This window comes from Tyto alba, unplaced genomic scaffold (genome assembly GCF_018691265.1).
Source record: "Tyto alba isolate M040663 unplaced genomic scaffold, T.alba_DEE_v4.0 Super-Scaffold_8, whole genome shotgun sequence".
In the NCBI taxonomy this organism is placed as follows: domain Eukaryota; kingdom Metazoa; phylum Chordata; class Aves; order Strigiformes; family Tytonidae; genus Tyto; species Tyto alba.
Window position 1 is genome coordinate 10,601,464 of NW_024881329.1, and position 22,245 is coordinate 10,623,708.

At 36.9% G+C, this 22,245-nt stretch overlaps 1 long non-coding RNA gene across 1 annotated transcript in view; it reads right to left on the reverse strand.

Annotated features, from left to right (window-relative positions):
• Positions 1 to 19,899, reverse strand: part of LOC122152496 — a 118,180-nt gene extending 98,281 nt beyond the window's left edge. Inside the window, exons 1-2 of the long non-coding RNA XR_006164632.1 lie at positions 19,821 to 19,899; positions 18,630 to 18,689 (exon numbers count right to left, since the gene is read on the reverse strand). This is a non-coding gene — a long non-coding RNA (uncharacterized LOC122152496). The remainder of the gene's footprint in view (positions 1 to 18,629; positions 18,690 to 19,820) is intronic.
• Positions 19,900 to 22,245: the final 2,346 nt, after the last annotated feature.

Below are 22,245 nucleotides of genomic sequence, written 5' to 3' on the forward strand. Positions count from 1 at the left end.
ACACATTATTTAAATGAGCTTTTTTATTAAAACCAAAAATAAAATCTTCAGAAATTGGCATGAAGCTTACTAATACACTTGCAGGTTAGTTTCCAAGATTTACTCTATAATGAGCAGGATATTCCATTATATCATTATAGATACTCCCCCCTAACCCAAAAAGTTCCTTTTAAAAAAATCCACCTATTTTTCAAGATAAAATAAAATTGTTGACCACCACTAAAACAATTTTAAATTTCAAATTTGCTGTTGGTTTACATAGAAATCTTGATTATCATAAGTTGGAAAACTCAAACTCCTGGCTCTAGCAATAAACACAGCAAGTACAGGAATTTACATTTCTTACTCTCTATACTAATCTAAGATGATCTATGATATTTTTCACTCCATGTTCGTGCAAGCTACTGATCTACTACAGAAGATTAAGATCTAAAAGTCCAGACTGCAGAGTCAAAAAGCAGATTTCATATCCATAAATTAACTCCCACTCTTACAAATCAGCTATCTACCCCATTCGTGAGCAATTTAAACTGGTCCCTCCTCAGGCATGGAAGATATTTTAAACTTCAAAGTTAATCTTCTCTTGATCTGGATTAATTGCTGTAGGAGCTTGCAAGTCTTTGAGTACTCTTGGCCAGCTGTTAAGACCCAATAGTATCCTATATTTATTCCTTAAAATTAAAAATGCATTCCTGTCATGAATTAACCCTTTCCCTACCAAAACGTGTATATCATCAGCTGTGAGTTTTCACTACTGCATTATAGTCTACATTCTCATTGTATGCTTCACATACATATTGCTAAAGGGACAAGTAGATGTTGGCATACAGTCATGACGGGGGACACACTACATCAAGTTAACTGTAAATTGAGGTTTATATGTATGCAAACTAGGAATTTTAGCCTGAAAGAAGCCTTAGTAATATATAAGTGATAAATCTAAGAAATGGTCATATTGAAACTGGTTGAAATGTGGAATAAAGTCAGGATCTCTAATGTTACCCATCTTCTTTTTAATCAACATTATACCATAGTAACTCAGAACTTCAGTTTCTGAAGTAGCTTGCATTATTATCTGAGACTACTTAAATTTAATATCTCAAGAGGCCTTATTTACCCAGTTTCTGAAAAGCTAAACTTATTACCAGCCTATAGTCTCTGGCTGCAATCACATGTCCTCTCTTGGCTTCAAACCACCCCTGCCTGATGCTGGAAAGATCTCTGCCTGTTAGGTTGTCCTTCACCATTCCCCAGTGTTTTGATCAAGATTGTGTTATCTTCTCCCATTCTCCAATCAGTATAAGCCACTTAAAAAAAAAAAAAAAAGCAGCATTAAACCCCCAAAATTAAGTTAGATGAATTTAAAAGATACTGTGGTTGTCTTCCATCACACTGAGGTTCCTTCTTTGTTGGGATGCATCACTCCTGAGCTTGGTCTTCCAGGTCAGGTGGCCTGTGGCAGACCCCCACTATAACGTCTCCTGTCCCTGCCTTCCCTTTAATCCTGACCCATACGCTCTCAGTCAGCTCCTCATCCATCCCCAGGCAGAGCTCCATGCACTCCAGCTGGCCATTTATACAAAGGGTGATCCCCTACTCCTCATCTCCCCTGACTGTCCTCCCACAAAGCCTGTATCCTTCCATTCCAACACTTCAGTCATAGGAGCCATCCCACCACATCTCTGTGATGCCAATAAGATCGTAGCCCTGCAGGCGTGTGCACATCTCTAGCTCCTCTTTATTCCCCATCGCTACACAAGTTTTTGCACAGAGGCATTTAAGCTGGGCCCCTGCGAAGCTGACTCTCTGGCTGGAATTCCTTTGTGCTGCTCTTCAGGTGCTCTCCTGATGACCTGTGACCCCTCTCCAGGCTCTGGGCAGCTATTGGTGGCACTGGCATCAAATTGGTAGGAGTGGAATGGATCAAGGAAGCTTCAGTTTAAAGCCGTCTTGACCAGCTTAGCAAGCCTGTGACCGAAGATGCTCTTCCTCTTCTCTGACAGATGGACACCAGCAGACCAGGTTTCTCAAAGCGGGTCCTATGATCTAAATAGCCAAACCCCTGGCTGTGGCACCAGTCCTGTAACCAACTGTTGACTTGCCAAATTTGACTGTCTCTTTCAAGTTCCCTTTCCTTTCACTGAGAGGATTGCTGAAAAAACTACCTGTGCTTGAGTCCCTTACCACTGCTCCCAGGGCTCTGTAATCCTTCTTGATACTCCTCAGATTGCTCCTGGCTGTATCGCTGGTGCCCACATGAAGCAACAGCAGCAGATAACAGTGGACTGTAGAAGGGTCAGCAGATCCCTGATTTGAGCCCTGGGTGAGCAGCACAGCTCTAGAGAGTGCGTCAGGTTGGCAGATGGTGCCTCCGTACCTCTCAGAAGAGTCACCTACTGCTGTCACTCGTCACCCTTTCCTAGTCATGCTGGTTGTTACAGGGGGAGCAGACCGGGCTGCCTCGCTCAGCTCCAGCGTCTCTCCTATCTTAGCCGTAGCTAATAAAGGGGATATTGTAATCTTCTTAGTTTCACCTATGTGGTTCTCAGCAGAAACCTTCTCAGAGTAGTCAAAATAAGATTTTTAAAAATCCATGTTCAACAAGGGTTAAATTACCTTCTTTCTATATCAAGATTCAGTCTAGAAGTTCACATACTTCTGCTTTGATGATAATACACCTGGTTTGTCTATCGTTTACATCTTCCATCATGTACTGAAAAGCAGACAAATTAGCTAAACACTAGACTTAAAAAAAAAATTAAGATTATGCTACTCTGTTCTGCCTCAGACGTTTAATTTTATATATCAGAGTATCCCAGAAGCTTTACAGGCATAAATATTTTTTTTTTTTTTTTTTAAATAACAGCCATTAACAAAAGCCAAACACCCTTCCCTCAGCTAATAACCTGGGAAACTCAAATACTTGGCAGAGATGCCCTATTTTCCAGGGTTTCTACATGCACATAACAATTCTCCCACCATTTTCAAGCCTTTTTTTTTTTACTTTTACAATTACAAGTAAAATTGAAATTAATTTTTATGCACGGATAGGTCAGGATAAACACTTCTTAGTATTTGCAAATGTTATAACTTAAGACAGCGGTCCCTTCTCTTAGCTTATCACGTGTCTTCTGACATAAAAATCCTAGGACCTATTACTATCTTGATTAAATAAATATGGACAGAAGGGAAACATGAACTTTTTTTCCCCTCTCTTCTATAATAAACAAAGTAACACAAAAGTACGCAGTAGGTATATCATCTTTAAATGAAAATCTTATTTCAATTCTCAAAGCACTTCCAACTTCCAATTATCAAAATAAAAAGCAAATCTTCTAAAATAAAAATTGAAAATAAACCTGTATGAAGAAATATATAGCAAAGGAACATTTTAACCAAAAAACATTTTGCTGCAATATAATTGCAAAGGAAAGCCAGCTGACTTTGTTTATTAAAATCATCCCAGACATCTCAGCAGATAGAATAATTGCAAGGCTCTCTGGTAATGTAAATGTAACTTTTAAAAAAATAAAGCACCCTTTTAAAAAAATTATATTATTAATTATAAAGATTAATAATCTCCAAATGCCAACATTTTAAACAAAGCTCATCTCTGTTGGATTTTCAGAGTTTATATTGCAAGCTAACTTACTTCTGAACCACACAGTTTCTTTGTAAGATTTGCTTGCCTGGATGGTACAGTGCCTACAGCTACTATATCATGGAACTGTTTCTTTAAACAACAAATATGCAAGATCTCACACAGCCCTTTTGATCTTGCAAATGTCAGACTTCAGGGATGTTTGTTATATAATCCTACGATTGTAATTTATTTGAGGTTTTTGTATTACTTATCAGTTATACAACAGAAAACTGATCATAATTATGTTCTCAGCAATACTAGACATTGTGTTACTCTAACTATTGCTTTCATTGTCTGTAAAACCGCAATTCTTCCAAAAATTTGTAACATCATTTGCCAGCTTCCTTACTTGGAACCCAACAAACGTACCAGCTCCAAGTATTTTCAATTCCTACTTTCACTAAAGCCAGGGAGCATTCTAAGTATGTCTGCATGGCTTTAATTTAGCCAAGAAATGGACTCTGCTTCAACAATAATTATAAGAATATAAAGCTTTAAAATTAAATTTTAAGCAGTCTACTTTATTATAAGAGAAGCCAAAAAGAAGAAGAAAGAAGAATTTTTTTTTTTTACCAAAGTCAGTACACTTTGTTATTTAGCCTGCAAGTCGAATTTCATATATTCCCATTTCAGAATACTTTAATTTTCCATTCTGATTTAGCCCTATCGTGAATGCTAGTCCATAAATCAGAAGATACTGTCCAAAAATAAGCACAATAGAGAACAGCATATCCTGTGTTCTTGGCAGTGTTGACCCCCTGAGGATACATTTTCACTGCAGAGTTAACCTAGGCTCCTATTTGGCTGCTGCCCTTTCTTACCCACAAATAAAAAAATTCTTCCTTTCATATTTAAAAGGACTGTAAGCCTAAGGGTAACACTGTTGTTACTTGACCTCCCACATAATTTCCCCAATGAACTTACAAGGAGAAAAACTTTCTCCACAATTCACTGTGAAAAAACCATAAGGTAGCTGTAATTTCCATCCCCCACCCCTCTGCCCCGTGCAAAAAGAAAAGAGCTGCATTTCCAGAAGCACCAATGATACACACAGGATCACCACTGAGGGCACAATAATTCAAATAAACCTCTGTGATGTGATGATTAAGACACAGGATTGGGCTATCCTGGCAATTAATTCTGCAAGGTACAGCTCCACACACCTCCCTGCAGGTGGAGGAGCCAGCTCTGAGCACCCTGGCGTCTCCCATACCTTTTCTGCACTTGTCAGAGGATAGTTGCTGTGCTAGTTCAGCTTACAAGGCAACTTTAGAAGACAGGTGCAGAACTGATGGAGAAGCAAAAAGCAATGCATTCGTGGGAATAAGCAACAAACTTTTAATCTGCAATCACCACAAAAAAAGCCAATTTATGGCAGGCTGTATCTCAAATCAAGTCTGCAGTGTAAACATACTGTCAGATACTGACAGTGGCAATAGCATAAAATCTCCTTGTTTTTGCAAGCTTTTAACTTTTCCAGTTGAAAATTCAGCCAAAGCACTTATGAGAAATAAGCAGCAGGTTTGTAAAAATTAATAGCATGATGGATGACAGAAAAATCTTTATATGAGGCAGCTTCCTCCAGCCTTGACAGCTGACTGAGGAATATTGCTCCTCACTGGCAGCAATAAAGATAAAGGGCTGGGTTCAAGTCCAGTGATCCAAAATCTGTACTTTCTTTTCCAGATGATGGGCTCAATTCCTTTGCTTTTATTCACATTGAGTACTACTCTTCTTGCAGGGGTTATTCATAAACTAAGAAGGACAAAGGAATTAAAGAGTCACTAGATCACGTAGACACAAAATCTACATTTCAAAATGTGAATTGTCTATGAGTTGATAAATTTAAGCACAAGGATTTTGCCTCAAAGACAGTCCAGACAATAGCTTTGGTAATTATTAATTGCATCTTTCATGTGGAAGTGAACTCTGAAATCTAAACAGCAATTTAAATGTAAAAATTAAGTATTCCACTCTAGATAAGATCTTACGAGAGGGGGGTTAGTTGACTTGCCACTATAATTTTTTTTATGTTTAACTAAGCCAGCCAAAACCCTCTCAGTGTTTTCACTGTTGCATTTTATAAAAATAAGAGTCTGTTATCAGCACAGCAATGCTCCCAAAACAAATCATACCGCTAATCATCTTAGTTATGCCAGGAAAACTTCCTGCTGGAGACATACAATTAATCAGATCAGAAGTTCTACCCAATCTGCAACGAAAGATATTTCACGTGTGGTTACCCCATGCAGTGCAGCACTGGCTCATACCCACAGGGCAGCGTTAAACGTGGTAGTGCTAAAACTTGAAGCACCTGCCTTAACACGGTGCTCTGCCCCGAAGAATTAGCCCTGCTGAAACCATCTCCCTCTACAGGACGTTCACTAGAAAACACTTTTCAGAAGGGGGTATGAACAGGGGCATTAATAAGAGTAAAACCCTGCTATGGAATGGGTTTCACATATACAGCAGGGCCAGGTGGGATAAATGAAAAGAATCTTATTCTCCTTTATGTCTTGATGTCTTGTTAAGGATTATTTCCTTCCACAGTAAAATAAGATTTAATTTACTACACAGAATATTTTCTAACAATACAAGTGACTAGATTTTGTTATTGTGGTGTGTTTTTTTTTTTTTTTTTCTTAATAACTTTGATCTTGGAATATTATTGAGCACTACACATTTTGAGAATTCACAGATTTATGAAGAGTGAGGAGATTTCATTTTGTTTGCAGAGTGATCCCAAACTGTAAAAAATATGCTGTTTCTCCAAGGTAGATCTGCTCTCTACCACTTAAAAAGTAGTAATTGTTCAGGTTCTTCAATTCCAGTCAAGGAACAAATTATAAAGAATACAGAAAGTCCAAAATAAACACACATTCTAAGAGCCAACTACACACACTAAATTCTCAACATACCTTGCAAGCACCCTAACAATTCTTATTTTCTGCTCTTGGCAGAATACACAGTGATCTCTCTGTGTGACTGTTGTAACTTGCTCTGTAATTTTGTGCCAAAACCAGAAACATGGTAATGACATTGAATAGGTAATTAGTAACTATTAAAACAGTATACAAACTAGGGCGTAGTCAAGGTGCTAGCATCTGTCTAAGCCACCTGGAGGGATTTGGCTTCCTAACAAAGCATCAAATATGGTGGTGCCTCTGTAAAAGTTTTTATAAATCATTCAGACGGGCTATCAAAGGGTAAAACAAACCAGAATTTCATGTTAAATCCTATCACACAAAAAATGTGAAGTAGGAGAAAAATTTTATAGCTTTACTGCCCCTTAAAGAAAACACCAACAAAGCCACACACAACAAAACATAACACAATTCATTATGGATGGAGTTTCAAGGAAAATCGGCTTGGGGTCTTGTTTTGGCTTTTTAAATGTCAGGGATTTGAGATATTCTGTAGACTTCTCCAGTTTCAAGTGACATGAGAGAACTGGATAAACATAATATTGGTGTGCATCCCATGGAATACACAAAGTTTTGCTCTCCTGGGAAACAGCAGCCAGCCCAGCCCCAGAGCCACCACCTTTTTTTTTCCACTCTCTGCTACCAGCAGCTGCTCCAAGATCAAGAGCAGGAATTACACTTTATTCCTCCTCCTCAATAGCTAATGGCAATTTTCTTTGCTCCTCTCCTACTCAAACAGGGAAGAGGAGGAGGGAGAGATGATAAACCCTTGAGACCATACTCAACTTTTATGTGATGTTAAAAGTGATAATTGTCATGTTCCAAGAGGATTAGAAGAGTATTGGTGATTTGGTAAACTTCACCATTGGTCAAGTCCTGTAGCAAAGATTACTGGAAAAGTTTTCCCAGAGCTTGTTCATACTGGAGAATCTTACTGCGCTTGAAAGAAGTTTGGAGACATAATATTGCTCAAGAAGTAATAATGAATCAAAATACATTAATTGTTTTAGTCAGATGAAGGCAAACCCAGACAGCCCTCCGAGTTTCAACTTTTCCCTTCTTTCCCCTTCCACAAAACCAGATACCAGTTATAGATCACACAACCTAGATTTGAATCACAGGCAGATCACTGCAGTTTTTTCACCAGCATAACCCCTGCACTACTTTAGAACAAGATCAAGTAAACTGGGAATTCAGGCCTTCCCAGTCACAAGTAGGTCTCTAAATCCAAAGGATGCAAAAAATTAAAGTAGAGAGCTTTATGTGGATGCGGTAAAAGAGGAAGTCAGTCCTCCAGAAAATAGTATTGTCTTCAAAACCTAACAGTAAGGCTATTGGTTATGAAACAAAGCTATAACACCAACACAAAATGGTCCCCAGATTCTAGATACCACTACTAAAGAGAAACTTCAAAAATGCTAACAGTAAGTTATCGCACACATGGAAAGATTGAAATTGAAGTGGTATAACAATCTAAGCAAGTAAAGCTTCCAGAAATTTATACTTCAGTGACACAGGAACAAAACCCTGCAGAAATTTCTGAAACAAAAATCAGGACTTGTTGCCCTATATAAACTTTTTAGCACTACTGCTTCCTGCACAGCAGCTTTTAGAATTTATTTTGAACTCTCTAATGAGCCGAGAGGTTGTTCTAAAAACCTGAACATTCACAGTTCTGCTACAGATCAGCTATTGGTCTCTCACAAACTGATTCATTTTCTGGCCCTTTCTCTATTTTAACATAGTGCAAGTAATTATTCCAAAGAGTATCTAATAGAGATAGGCCTGAAGATACCAACCTATCCATTGACAGTTAACACAGCAACATGTCTGGGCTTGTAATCTATAGCAATTAGAAGGCCATTTTAACAGAGGAGAGTGAAATATACTGTCAAAGGTATTAAAACTAGCTCTAAAATACCTCAGCACTTCCCAGAGATATTGAATACCTTCAGGTCTTCTCAAAGGCAGACAGAACTGAGAACATTAAACAACCCTGAAGAGTACTTAAAATACCAAAACTATCCATTTATTAACTCATACTTAGAAAAAGTAAAATCTTACCACTTTTAGTTGTTTCCAGGTGCATTCTCTACCTACTAACTAAAGAAAAGGGCAAGAGCACAGTCTATCTGTCCTCCCCTAAAGAGCTCTGCTCTGATGCCCTCTCTGTAAAGTCCAACAAATGTCTATGTTTCTAGCACAGCTAACACTGGAAGTCAGCCACTTCATAGAAAGACACAAGCCCAAATGTCCACCTGGGCTGAAGGAGGAGAAGTTTCCCCCGGATGCCCACCTGCTTTGCATTGAATATCAGTTGTAATTATCAGCCTCAGCTGTGAGAACAAGAGAGAGGCTTTCCCTGACATCTGCCAGGGAGGCATAAGGGCCCAAAGCTGGGAGGGAAAATTGGAAAGAACAGTAGAAATGGTGCTGTTGAGTTGTCTGGTTACTGCATTGTCTGTACTAAAGATAGAAAGTGTTTTTTAATAGCAGTGTTAAAGCCTGTACAGTGTGAGGTGTCTGTTTGAAGTAGGAATTCCATTTCTTGGTCATCCTCCTTGGTCCAGGTGTTCTTATCCCTCTCTACCACATAATATTCTATGCCAGAACTATCAAAAACAGCTATCAAGGATTTAATGTATGATAAAACCACAAAGATGTATCAATACCACTGTCAAAATGATAGCTACTGTAAATCTGCTGTGGTTGTTAAATGGTTAGCGAAGATCAGTTACACTAGGTTTTCTAATAAAAATGGAGCATAATTAGCAACATTAAAATTACTGGCTGTGGAAAAGCAAATAAGGCAGGTCTTAGCTACTTGCAGGATTATATACTGAAGGGAAACAGCCTTTGCTGTATCAGAATTTAAAACACAGATGAAAAATAGATGCAAAATTTTCTCTTATAAGTTAATAATATAGATCAACTTCTGATTTTCAAATAACAGTACCCCTTTGTACAGATTATGTACTTATTAAACACAATACATGGAGAAGTGGCAGAGCACTGTCAGTTTGACAGTAAAACTTCACCAATGCTGAGACCGAAATTAGTAGGTACATCCAGCCTGCATCCTACTCATCATAAGTATGTCTAATTCTACCAGAACAAACTGATTGCTTCTGAAGATCAGTCTGCATGAGGTACTACAATACTGGATAACCACTTAAGCTGCTTGTGGCACCAATTACAAAAATCTTAGTTACCTGTAATGGGTGGGGAGAGATTTACAGAAATATCTTAAATCAGAATGCCAGAAAAAAGTGACTCTCAGAATGGTACTAACAATTTCCAGTTTGCTCCTCCTTATGCAAGTTTATTCTTTGGTCCAGTTGATTAAAAAACAAGTAACACAATCCAGGTTTGGGTGTGCAGTATGGTGAAGGGATAGTCTGTCTTGAGAAGCTAGCATAATGCTTTTATTCTGTGCCAAATCCTTAAGGGCTTTTTTAAAATTCATCAACAGACAATAAGCTACAAAAAGAAGGGTGACATGAGTTCACACTAAAAAAAACTCTTTCTGCTATCTCCACAGAGATATTTTCTTCTCGCTGCCAAATATGTTATCATCCAGGATAGCCACACAGCATTAAGTGCATCATAGCACCACAGCAAGAAGCGAGCGTGCATTTGCTTCACAGGCAACTCCTTTGGCATCTTTCATTTCGGTTACAGAGCTTAATGAGCTACAAAAAGATATCATCAGTGCTAGATGAAAAATCTCAAAGCCTTGAACTGCAGTCTAAATACTAACTAGTGTAAAGCAACTCTCTGCTCTCTGCAAATTTCTGTGGGAAAGTGTTGATGTTTGAGGGAAGAAGGACTGTTAAAACGGTTACTGGAGAGTCCACTTAGAAGGCAGTGACCAAAGTTCTGTTTTGCCTTCTGCTAGCTTGTAGAGTTCAGTGATACTGCCTGACTGTAAAAGCAGGCAGAGGATCACAATCAGCTTTGTTGTTAATTATGATAGGAACTAAAAGATAAGCAGGAATACCATCAAGATCCCCTCCTTTCCTTATCATAATTGAGGCTCACTTTATTTTGAAGTTTCAAAGATGCAGCTTAATTTTTCTACAAGACCGTTAATTATTTTAGTTCATAGGTAACTTTTCATTACAACATGTTTTAAATAAAGACACATACCTTTTTTTTTTTTTTTTCCATCAGAAAATGACAAAAGAGTACAAAACGGTTCTGATGACACAATGTAAGAAGCCAGTATGCCAGACAGCCATTTTCCCAGGGTTGCACAAAACACCATCAGAGTCAGGATCAGACCATGAGTCCTGTTCCTGTTTCCTGCCCTACCCGCATGGTTTGCTGCCTACAATATGAAATGCCACTTACAAAACACATTATCCTCTTCGGCAGATGGTAGATGTACAGGGATCCTTCTCCAACCAGCTGTGATGTAAACAGTAGGTTTATCTGAAACATCTTCGATGTTTTTTCAGATGGGCATTAAACTTCTTCAGCAGTCTAGAAATGTTTGGGGAAATATCATACTTGATTTCTGAGCACACTGACAGGTATAAAATGTGTCAATAGTCTGTTGATATGTAAGACCTATGGGTATTTTCCAAAGTCGCTGTAGCTGGAATCCCATACGGCACAGTCTGTATAAGACACAAAAGCTTCTGCCAAAATACACTTTTCTAATGAAATGCCAGCAGCTAAGCTACGTCACCTATTACAAACTAGTGAGAAAAATAAACTGTGATCCTATTTTTTCCTAACTCCTTTTAGAGCACAGTGATGCTCTCTGCTAGAAAAATAAATCCGCGCCAGTTTAGTTAATAGTCAGAAACTCTCCTCATACATCAAGACAGTAATACCAGTTTTTATATTATTTCCCATGCTCCAAAGCCATGACGCATGGAAAGCAAATGATTTAGCATATACTGAGGATAACATGCTTAGGCAGTGACAAGTAATGTCACGAGGAAGCAAGCTCTCCTTCTTTTAATGTGGCTCTGAGTAAAGCCCAGCAGATTTTTTCTCTCCTCTTCTTCAACAGGAAAATGTCTTCTTACTTGCTGCTGCCCACACACGCAAGTAGTGGAATTCCCAGGAATGTAGGGATTCAGGAGAACTCAGGCCCCTGTTGGTATTGACTCATGCTGTGAGTACAAAAAAACATCTCTAGGGAATACCTGTACCCTTGCTCTGCTTTTCTTCTGCCTTCTCCCTTTGTAAGGTTCTCCCTACACATTTTCTGTCAGGCATATTTTAATCTGGAATATTTCTCATTCTTAATTAAACTCGTACAACTAAGATGGAAATGTCGTCAGAGAAGTGTATCTATAAAAATAGTACATTCCTACCATAAACTTCTGTTCTCCATGCATTTAGTCTTATCTATTCAGATGGCTCCTTTGTCTCATTTATCATTAACAGAACTGTTAATTAGTGTCCCAAGTCTGTAAGCAGTGTGAAGCAATTTCTGCAACTGGCACCTACATTCTGCCTGGTTTATCTTTACTACCAAAGGCTTCACAACCATGACTCCAAGTGATCAGAACAAGTTTGCAGAGCTGGTAGTTAAAGAAGTTTATGTGAAAATTGCAATCTGAAATCAACATACTGCATTGACAGAGGGGCTTTAAAAAAGTTGCTTTTCTGAAATAGAATCTGGGCTGCCACACAATTATAAAATGAAAAGGTATGGTTCACTGGGAACTTATCGCAGAACAAGACCATGACTCACAGAAGTACTGCAAAAGGTATATGCATACAAGTAAGCCACAACATAGCAGCTATCTGCTCTTTTTATTGCAAGGCCTGCATAACAGTAATTATACCCAAGAGCACAAATTGAGGTCTTTCTCACCATCTGAAGCAGGAGCTGTAGTGGGACTGGGAGCCAGGAAGAAAACTAGAGCTGAAGGCCTAGCAGGGCAGTTAGTCAAAGAGTCACAGTCAGTAGAGTTAAGTCTGAAAGCAGTAGACTATTCAGCAGAAAAGGCTGAGCAACAGAAAAACCATCAGATATTGATAGTGTGGAGGAGGTAAAGGATTTAAAGAGGTGGTGAGTGTGCAATGCTGGTGAGAGTAAGGACAGCTACTGAGACTGCAGAGAAGCAGTGGTTCACTAAATTAGTGGGGAAGAGAAAATTCTATGCATAATGAAGAAGGAGATCTTGTGTTGATTGATCAAATGCAAAAGTACAACTGGAGTCATTAACAAGACAAAACAAAATAAAGGCAAAAATTTGGAAAGAGGACAAATAATGCTTTGTTTAGAGACATGTAAGATAACATACAGCCTTTTTCTGTTAAACATGGGCATTCTCTTTTCCTTTTTTCGAGACTGACAAACACCAATGTAATAGTTAAACTAGACCCTGGCTTGTGAAATGAATCCATGCTACCACATTACTTCATCTGAAGTTAAACAGAGCAAAATGAAACATCCAGTAAAATGAAATTACCTTTACTATTGGTCCGGCTAATTATTGTAAGTTCCAGTGTTTAATAATAAAACACGACCAGAAGAACTGAGTATCTAAGGGCAGAACCACAGTACCAATCACAGAAATATTTCACAAACAATTTGAAAGTAATACAGGCATTTCCTCAAAGCAATATGTACATTCATAAACATGCATCTGTCTAAATTGTTACTTTGCTTCTCTGACAGCTACAAACAGCATAGTTCAAAAATTCACTTTTCTGGCACTCAGACAGAAGTTCATGTTTCAACATGCAGAATTCCAATTTTCAGAAAATAAATTTATGATTAATCTGAAAATACATGCACAAGATATAAATCTATATTAAATCAGCCATACGTATATTAGAAATATTTACTTTAACATTTTAATTAAAATGCTGATTTATATGGAATTTCCCTAAAAATCAGTCAATAGGAATGAAAAATATCCAGACTAGTAGTTCCTGTTCACTTAGACTTCTGAGATCATTTCACTAAGGCAGCACAGAAGGGGAATGGCTACTCTCTACCTAAAATTAGTCTTTTTCTATATAACTTATGGCAGAACATATCTTTGGCTTTATGCTTTTCTTTTCTATGTCTACTTGTGTTTCAGATGGGCTTCTACTTAAATTACAAAAGCATCCAGGCCCATCTAACTATTCGCATATTTGTCAGTTTACAAAAATGCAGAAGAACAGAACTGTCTCTTCCTCCATGATTAGAAAGAAGTAGAATATGTTGAAGTTTATGGCTCTTCCTAAGCAGCATATAGAACAGTAGGCAAACTAGCATGCTACCTAAATAAACAAGGTGGTTTAAAGATATAAGCAGTCAGAAATATTTCCAGTATTTTCTCAGCTCCAAAATAAATACTGCCTGATGATCTCACATTTCCAGTTGTCCTTGCTCTATGGGGACAGGCAAGCCAGGCATCGAGGGTGATAGCACAGCACGCAGGGCAGTGACCTCACTGACATGGTACATAGTCCCCCCTGCTCAAACAAGAACAGCAAAGCAGGTCCAGTGATGGTAACAGAATCAGGCAAGAGTCAAGATTGCCAGACAAGTCTGCAGCTATGAGGCAGGTGCCAGGCCAAGCCAGGAAGCCAAGGCCCTGAGTTTAAACGCAGCTCCTGAGTTAGCCGGCGGAGGTGTAAGGTTGGAAGACCCAGGTGAGGCTTCTCACAGCTCTTTCTCACCATTTAGTTGCTTCCAGTTCTCACAGCTCTTTCTCACAACTTGACCGTTTCACAGCAGTCTGATGAAGACTTACATAGCTATGCCGCACCAGAGCTGACTTCAAACACAGTCATGGGATGCCTGGGGTGGTGGAAAGAGGTTGCAGAAGAAAATTGCAGAGATAGGTGTTACTGGTTGGTTAGGGCAGTCAGAGTCTGTCAGTACGCTGACAGCGTGCAACTGAATAGCTGCTCTCAGAGTATAACTTGAGGGACATGAGAACTTGGAAGGGCTATGCCCAACATCTTAAGAGTTGTATATCCAGTTCAGATAAATCTCTATGAGACAAACATCAGTCTGGAGGACAGAAACATAAGAGATAAAAATTTAAGATCCACTATGCTTTGTTTTACTTCTGTGATAGACACTCAGGAAATTTAAAAAAAAAAAAAAAAAAAAAAGCCCAAACAAACAAACAAAAAAAAAACAAACAAAAAACCCCCACAGTCACTACACTGGACTTCATTTACCCCAGGCTTCAAATACCAAAATACTGCACTTGTAACTCTGAAATCCTGCACTCTGTAACACAATCAAGAATTATGCCCCATGTCTGTAGATAAAGAGCAGTTTGTACCATGTGTACACCTGACAGAAGCATTTTCTCCCTCAGGCATGTCTTACTCCTCTTTTTTGCTCATGGATTAGTTTTCAAAACCAATGAATAATAATACTTTGTGCTTAATCTCCAAAGCTTCTCAAAAACTTAAATTCTAAAAAAACTTTCCAGCGTGGTATTATTCCCATTCCACCAATCAGGAAGCTGAACAAGGAAGTCTACGGATTTTATGTTCACTGAGCAGCAGAAAAAAACCCTACTCCTGGTCTTCTGATTAAACAAATTCAGACTCACTTCAGATAAAACGTCTCAAAAATGTGAAAGGAAAGAATATATCATGAAATTCCTAATCACTGTCAGTTATGTCACTGAACGTCATCAGTGAACTTCTACTTCCAGTGCTAGTTTTAATAAAACTGTAATTAGGCATTTAGCATATTAAAAATGTGTTTAGTGTTATCTTTAATAATTTTTAGAAGAATTAGGAAGTCATTAATATAGCCTCAAGCAGGATTCAAATTACTGCCTGTCAGATTTTTCAGTTATTTTGCAAACAGAATGCTGTGCTGGACAGCTTTCAATGCCTTTCAGATGCTTGCTACAGCACTGAATATTGGCACAGTGCAATAAATTGTATTTTATCTTTTCTTCCATCATGGCAAGCTGTTAGTCTTTGCTAACACCAACCTCAGTGATAGCTAGGAAGTAATTTTGTTTGAAATTGAATTAAGAGGCACATAACATTCATACGAGGCTTCTCCTGCTAGTTCTTTGACATTACTTCCCCAAATCAAACTTTAAACATAGTATATTCCTATAAAAGCAATAGTTTTTAAAATATGTGCAACTCTCACATATTTATTACACTATAAAACTCCTGTCCACTTGCAATTGTATTGTATATAAAACTGAGGATGAAATCGTATTCTCTCTTAAAATATCTCATCTTGGCAGAAGTATCTTGAAGAGATAGGGAATGTTAAACAGTGAAGTAATCTCCAATTCCAGAAAAAGAGTGTTAGAACAAAATTATATATAGTACTTGACAAAAAGATCATCAAATATCACAAGAAAAAACTGCAAAGAAATTTAAAATTATTATTTGTGTTAAAGATTTCAGTTGTTAAAAGGTATTTTAGGAATTTAATCATTTAATGATCTAGCCAGCTATCCACAGTAGCTAGGACTTTACGCCATTCTTTATGATTCCTTGCTCTGGAAGGGAAAAATAGTTGTTACAGTGGGACAAATGAAAAAAAAAAAAAATTAATATACAGAATTGTGAGACTTAGGAAAAAAAAAGGCCTAAGTGAGTGAAAAGGAATAGGGAGGGAAGAGGTAAGGAGCAAAAGTTTGCTGCTCTTGAATATATATATACCCTCTCTTGATTTATATTCAGAGAAACTACTATATTGTATTTACTTAATATTTGAAAAGATCAACAGAGAGGAAGATATACCAGTATTTTTACTTAATTTTTCTACAATGCAAAAGTTAGCCTCAAATGCAGAATTTTAGTTACAGAAAGTAACTAAAACTAAAATTTGGTGGTAGTTCTTCTTCTTAAATGTTTGCCCTAATCTACTAATAATCTTTTCTGTGTTTAAAGTACTTTTCAGTTTAAAAATCACCTCTAGCTAGTCCTACTACAAACTTACTGTGGAAGTTCCAGTTGAAAGAAACAACTGTCTAGTAAAATGAACTTTAAAACTCCAGGAGTATGAAGAAAGAATAATTTACTACATGAAGATATCTTACATTGCAAAAAAGTTCTAAGGAAGCTTTTTAGTGTACTTTTTTCCTAAATAAGGTACAAATCAGTGCATTTTTATGTACTGTGTTATGATCACAACTAGGCAGATACTGCATAAGTTTTCCCAAACTAATATAATATTTCCAGTTCTTCATAGCCAGGATAATTTTATTCTTCTGTTGGTTCAACCTGCTTTGTGTCAAAAAATGTTGCTAGTTACTCCTAGACTACTTTAAATCTAAGGTGCTCAAAAAGACAGCATAGCAAAGAATATTATTAGTAAATATTTTAATATTACAAATATGTCACACTTGTTTGCAGGACACATGAAACTAGTTTAGAGCCCAGTGAAAGAACACATTATCAGGGTCTAAAAACCACATAAACACACCAGCTTTACACTTTCTCTGAAGTTCTTAGGTGACAAATGGGAATAAAAATTAAGAAGCCTATATTCTTATCTTCTATTCCTCTTTCCAAAATAATTTATATTTTCTTTACATATATTTCCAAAGCACTGTTTCTTCCAATGGACAAAATCTTCTGCTAGCTTCTGTTTAACTCTTTTATTTCATCCAGTACTTACTCTACATCTCAGTATCTATTGCATAAAGTGCGTTTGTATCGTTAAATGTATTGAACATAATAGCTTTATAAATATTCAAAGAAAAGATTAAAAACTTACTGAGCTTTATAACCATTTTTTTTTTAACATCTGCAACAGATTATACACAGAAAGCCTCTCACCAGGAACCCATAAGAGGCCCTGTGGTGTTCCCACACCCAGTCAATTAAAGGATTACTACTATTAAAAAACAAGTCTTTCTTTGGGAATATAGATTTAAGCGCATTATCTGAAATTGGTAGGGATCATCTTGCTTGTAAAATACCAGTAGGCTTACTGACATCAATTTTGAGCTAGGCATCTTTGAGACCAGCACAAAATATACGAGAGGTTTCTATAATAAGACAGACCAAATCTTACACCAGTTTCTATTAGTGCAGAAATGTAGTGTCTGTATTTTGAGTTCTCTTTTGCTAGGGCCAGTTATGGGTAAATCCCTTTCATTTTCTCTTCAATGACCAAGAACTTGTGTCCAAACTGAAAAATATATCTAACTTGTTGTGTCTAAGAAAATTGTTCCCAAACAAAAAGATTAATCGGGTTATTCAAAACTATGTAGGCACATAAATTTTTTGGGGAGTTTTAATTTTACACAGATCCAGTATGACACTACTTAAATGACAACAAAGTGTCCACTGCTTTTGTATTATGGGATCCTGTAAGTGGTTTGGTAGATAGAGGCCAAAAAGCTTAATATAAAATAAAAAAAGCATGTTAAGAATAGAACAAATACTGTGTGTATTACACAGTGTGTATTAAAATCTACATAGTTCTTATCATCACTGAGGACTGGAAAAAGACAGAAGACAGGTGAGTATATTAGGGCAGACTTTTATATAGGAAAAATGTAAAAGACGTTTTGGACTGAGTTGTGCAAAGAAGAGACATACATGCATGTATATAATTCAGGTCCAGCCTCTGACCTTAGTGACATTAACCTAATCCACAATAACACTTCTGGATTCAGTTTGACTGCAGTCGCTCATAGATCAGCCAACCACAAACCAAAATTGCTATTAAAGATGGCGCAATTTCTGTATATAGCCACCTCTGGATTAAGTGCTGTTTTAGGGCTCTCGCAAACTTAATTTACTTAAGCAGTATTGCAAAAGGTAACAAATATGGTTGGCATTTGGCCTTTTACTGTCTACCATTCATTATTTCTTCACAAAGGTCAGAACTGAGGCTTTATACCTAAAAAAAGCTTCAAGCAAAACATCTGGGAGGGGAAAACCTTCAGAGACTAGTTCTGCAAGCTTTATCTGAATGAATGAGTCTCCTGTACTGCCTCTTGATTTCACTAACTCAGGCTGAGACACTGCAATAGGTTGTTGTAAAATTACTCCCATCGTATCAAGAAGGTAAGAGAACCTCAAAACAAAACAAACCATACTAAAATAATGGCCAATGAAATCAAGCTTCAAGTGTTATTCATGCAACATACCTCTCTGTTAAACACAAACAATAGCTGACAGGATCAATAGTAGCTGTGGTCTGGATGTGCCTGTATTTTGAAAAGAAAAGAATAAAAAAAGAGCAGATGGATGCAATAAAGTACTTAAGCAGCTTACTTTACAGTAAGACTAAATTTTTTCACTTGACAAGCAAATACTGGATTAGTTATGAGTCCTGCCATGGCAGGTGGCACCTTTAGTTTTGGCTATCACACGAAACATATGTAACTGTACCTAAAAAGCTTAGCTAAAATAAACAAGCCAGTTACAAAGACTGGGACATATTTAGAGCCATCCTTGAAATAGTATTACCACTACAGAAATACAAAAATATGATATATGTAGGCTTGAAATTATTAAAAAGTAGAATGATGTGGTCAGAAGGGCACTGATTTTATATCCAGAGAATAAACATATATCTCAGTGTTTATTATCATACTTAAGTTCCTTGTAGAATATATTTGATCATCCTATATCCCATGACAGGGTCCTTCTACTTGCTCTTTTTAATTCCTTTTATCTTAATTAGAGAATATATAACTACACAGTAAGATCTTCACTATAGAAATATACAATATTAATGTAAACTAAGCAGCTAAAGATCTTTAGTAAAGCTTACTGAAGAGAAGGGGATATAAGGCAAGTAAGAGGTGGGATTTAAAATTCTTCAATCACACACATAGTCCTAATACCTTTAATTTTCCTGATCACCTCCAGACAGACAAGAGCTAAATAACATTTCAGGAGAGTTGCTTATGCAAAGTACACAGAATTAAAGATTTCTATGTAGATTACTCTCCACTACTTAGGGGTTTAAATAGTATTTAAGTAGTGTTTTGACTTTGAAGCATACTTACTGAATATTAGATAGCTGGCTATTGAATAAATTAGGTCTGCATTGCAAAAGATCAATGATTCTTTGATAGGTACTTTAATGAGAAAATCTACCTTTACTAATAGGACATTTTTGGAAGTTTTTAATCTAGAAATCAATCTCTCATTTACATAACTTGTCAATCTGCACAGGCAAATTTCAGCAGTCAACAATGCACCTGCAGTACCATACTATTACCTTCATCTAAACTAGGCTAAACTCTAAACATGTATCAGTTTTTCTCAGCAACCTCATCTGTGTAGCCAGAGCAACAAAACAGGGCATGATGATATAGTATTATACCAACCTTGAGTAGGTAATGTGAAGCACTCTAATCACTGTTTAACCTTGCTTTCTCATTAGCTCTCTATGAAGTTATACATATAGAACATTTTTCCTTTGTTAAGGAATTTGTTAACAAGGACCTGAAAACTGACCTGTAGAAAAATGAACAAAACAGACTTTATCTTCCTCCATTAGTACAGAATCAAACAAGAATCAGTTTCTTTGTGCAAAACAGTCTTCAGTTAAGCAATACAGAAGCTACTTCTACTCCATTACATGAAACTCATTATCCCGTGCACACTAATATAACCTCTGGAACAAAATGAAGTTTAGTGCATGTGGTCACTGCTGGCTTTTAGAAATCAGATGAGATGTCTCAGGGTAAGAAATACATTTCCCATAACATTTCTTCAAGCATTTTCAGAAACATAGTGGAATGCAATGTTACCATCTAGAAAGAATTAATATGTTTATAACCTTGTGTTTAACTGACCATAGTTTCCACTACTTTTATCCAATTTGTTCATATTCCCAGCAAAAAACCTTTGACACGACAACCTAAAATGATTTCTAACTTCTCTACTTTATCCCCTGCAAAGTACAGTACCCGCTTTATCTGAAAAATTAGCTAACCATTAGATCTGTGGCAAATTCCTTCACAGATGGTCTGTCTTTATCTTTTCAATGCCTTAATTGGATTTTTATTTTGCAGTGATCAAGATTAATAAAGGTCCATTTCACAAAACATCCCTCTTGCATATACCATGTTGTCTTCAACTGTATTTATTAATCCCAAATATTCTTTAAGGAATGTTTCTTTAAATATGCCAAATCTACACCTAAACACATTCTAATGTAGTTTTGCATAGTCTCAGAATACAATAAAAATTTTGAAGACATTCACAGACCGCATTTTTTAATGATTATAGACATGGGAATGTTTACAGACAGCCTTTATCCCACCATTTTATATTGACATGTTTTCCTTACTTTCTACTTTTCATACAAACCCACTTTAATTCTTGGCCCAATAACTATCTGCATATTTAAAATTCAGATGATTTTCCTATTGGCATTTTCACAATTAAAAGTTATCAGAGATCACTGACATATAAATGTTATACATTTGCAAATGAAACACATTAAAATTTGCTGACTTAAAAATTCAACTTTTTATTACCCTCTGCCACATCAATGATTAACCATGATATTCTAAACTTAATTTCTATTATTATCCTGTCCAGGCTAAATAGAAATATCAAATAAATTGCCTAAGAGAAGTTCAGTACAAATTGCTATGCAAAATTAAATCAGAAGTGAAAGCTAAGATTACAGAATCTGGGAAATAGTTTCTTGGATCATGCTAACATTGATTAGAAAGAGAAATAAGTACTTATGAAGTTGCCATTGCCCTATTTGGGAAATTTACTTACAGTAGCTCAATACACTATTATTTTGTCGTAGCTTATAGTACATTTGATTCTAACAAAAATATTGTTTTCTGTAATAATGTAATCTCCTTCATGATCCCCAAGAGCATTTGCCCATGGTTTCCTTATCCCAGCTTGGAACAAAGATAATAAGTCTTTCAGAGCAATCTAAGGCTATAAACTACTTCCTTCCAGAAGCCTCACATATTATCAATTCCAAAGCTGTGTAACAGACTAAACACTAATAGGATTAACTTGGTATCAACTGTAACATGAACTAATGAACATGTAATGAAGTACTTCAAAGCCACTGTGACACATAAGTAGATAAATGTAGATAAATTTCCCTTCAACTTGATCATCACCCCAAAATTTTGCCTTTTATAAAACTGTGGGATTTCACAGGCAGACGGAAATCAGGCAGAGGGACTTAGAAAATTATGAAACTATCAAATTATACTAAAACAATGTAATCTGCTTATACGTCTTTGGAAATACCATTAGTTGACTATCTTCATCAGTAGACACCTCTAGATCCTTGTAAATCTTACCCTAATTCTCATTTTCAGAAGAGATTTATGCCAGAATGCACAAAAGGGCTTCAGCATTCTTCTATTCAACACTGAAGTGCCTAATTGTAATTGTTCTGCAATGTAGCAGAAATCAGCACTCTGAGACAGGCACCAAGGAGCTATACAAAATGCCTGGGCAAAGCGAAGCATCTTACAAAGAGATCATCAAGGACAGAAAGTGAAGAAGCTACCTATGCCAGTCATTAGGAAAAATACAGAAGATAAGTTGACAGTTCATATCCAGCTCCATGCCTAGTTTACTGTGTCTGAAGTACAAATCCTCTCTTGGCACCAGGAACCTGAGCTAAGTCAACCTTTTCCCCACAGTAATAAAACTCAAAGCAAAACCCAACCAGAGCAAGGGGAGCATGCAGCATGTCAGCCTCAGCAGTCACCATCCATTGTGCTGGCAGAGACAACTCTACCAGGAGAGGAGACGTGAACA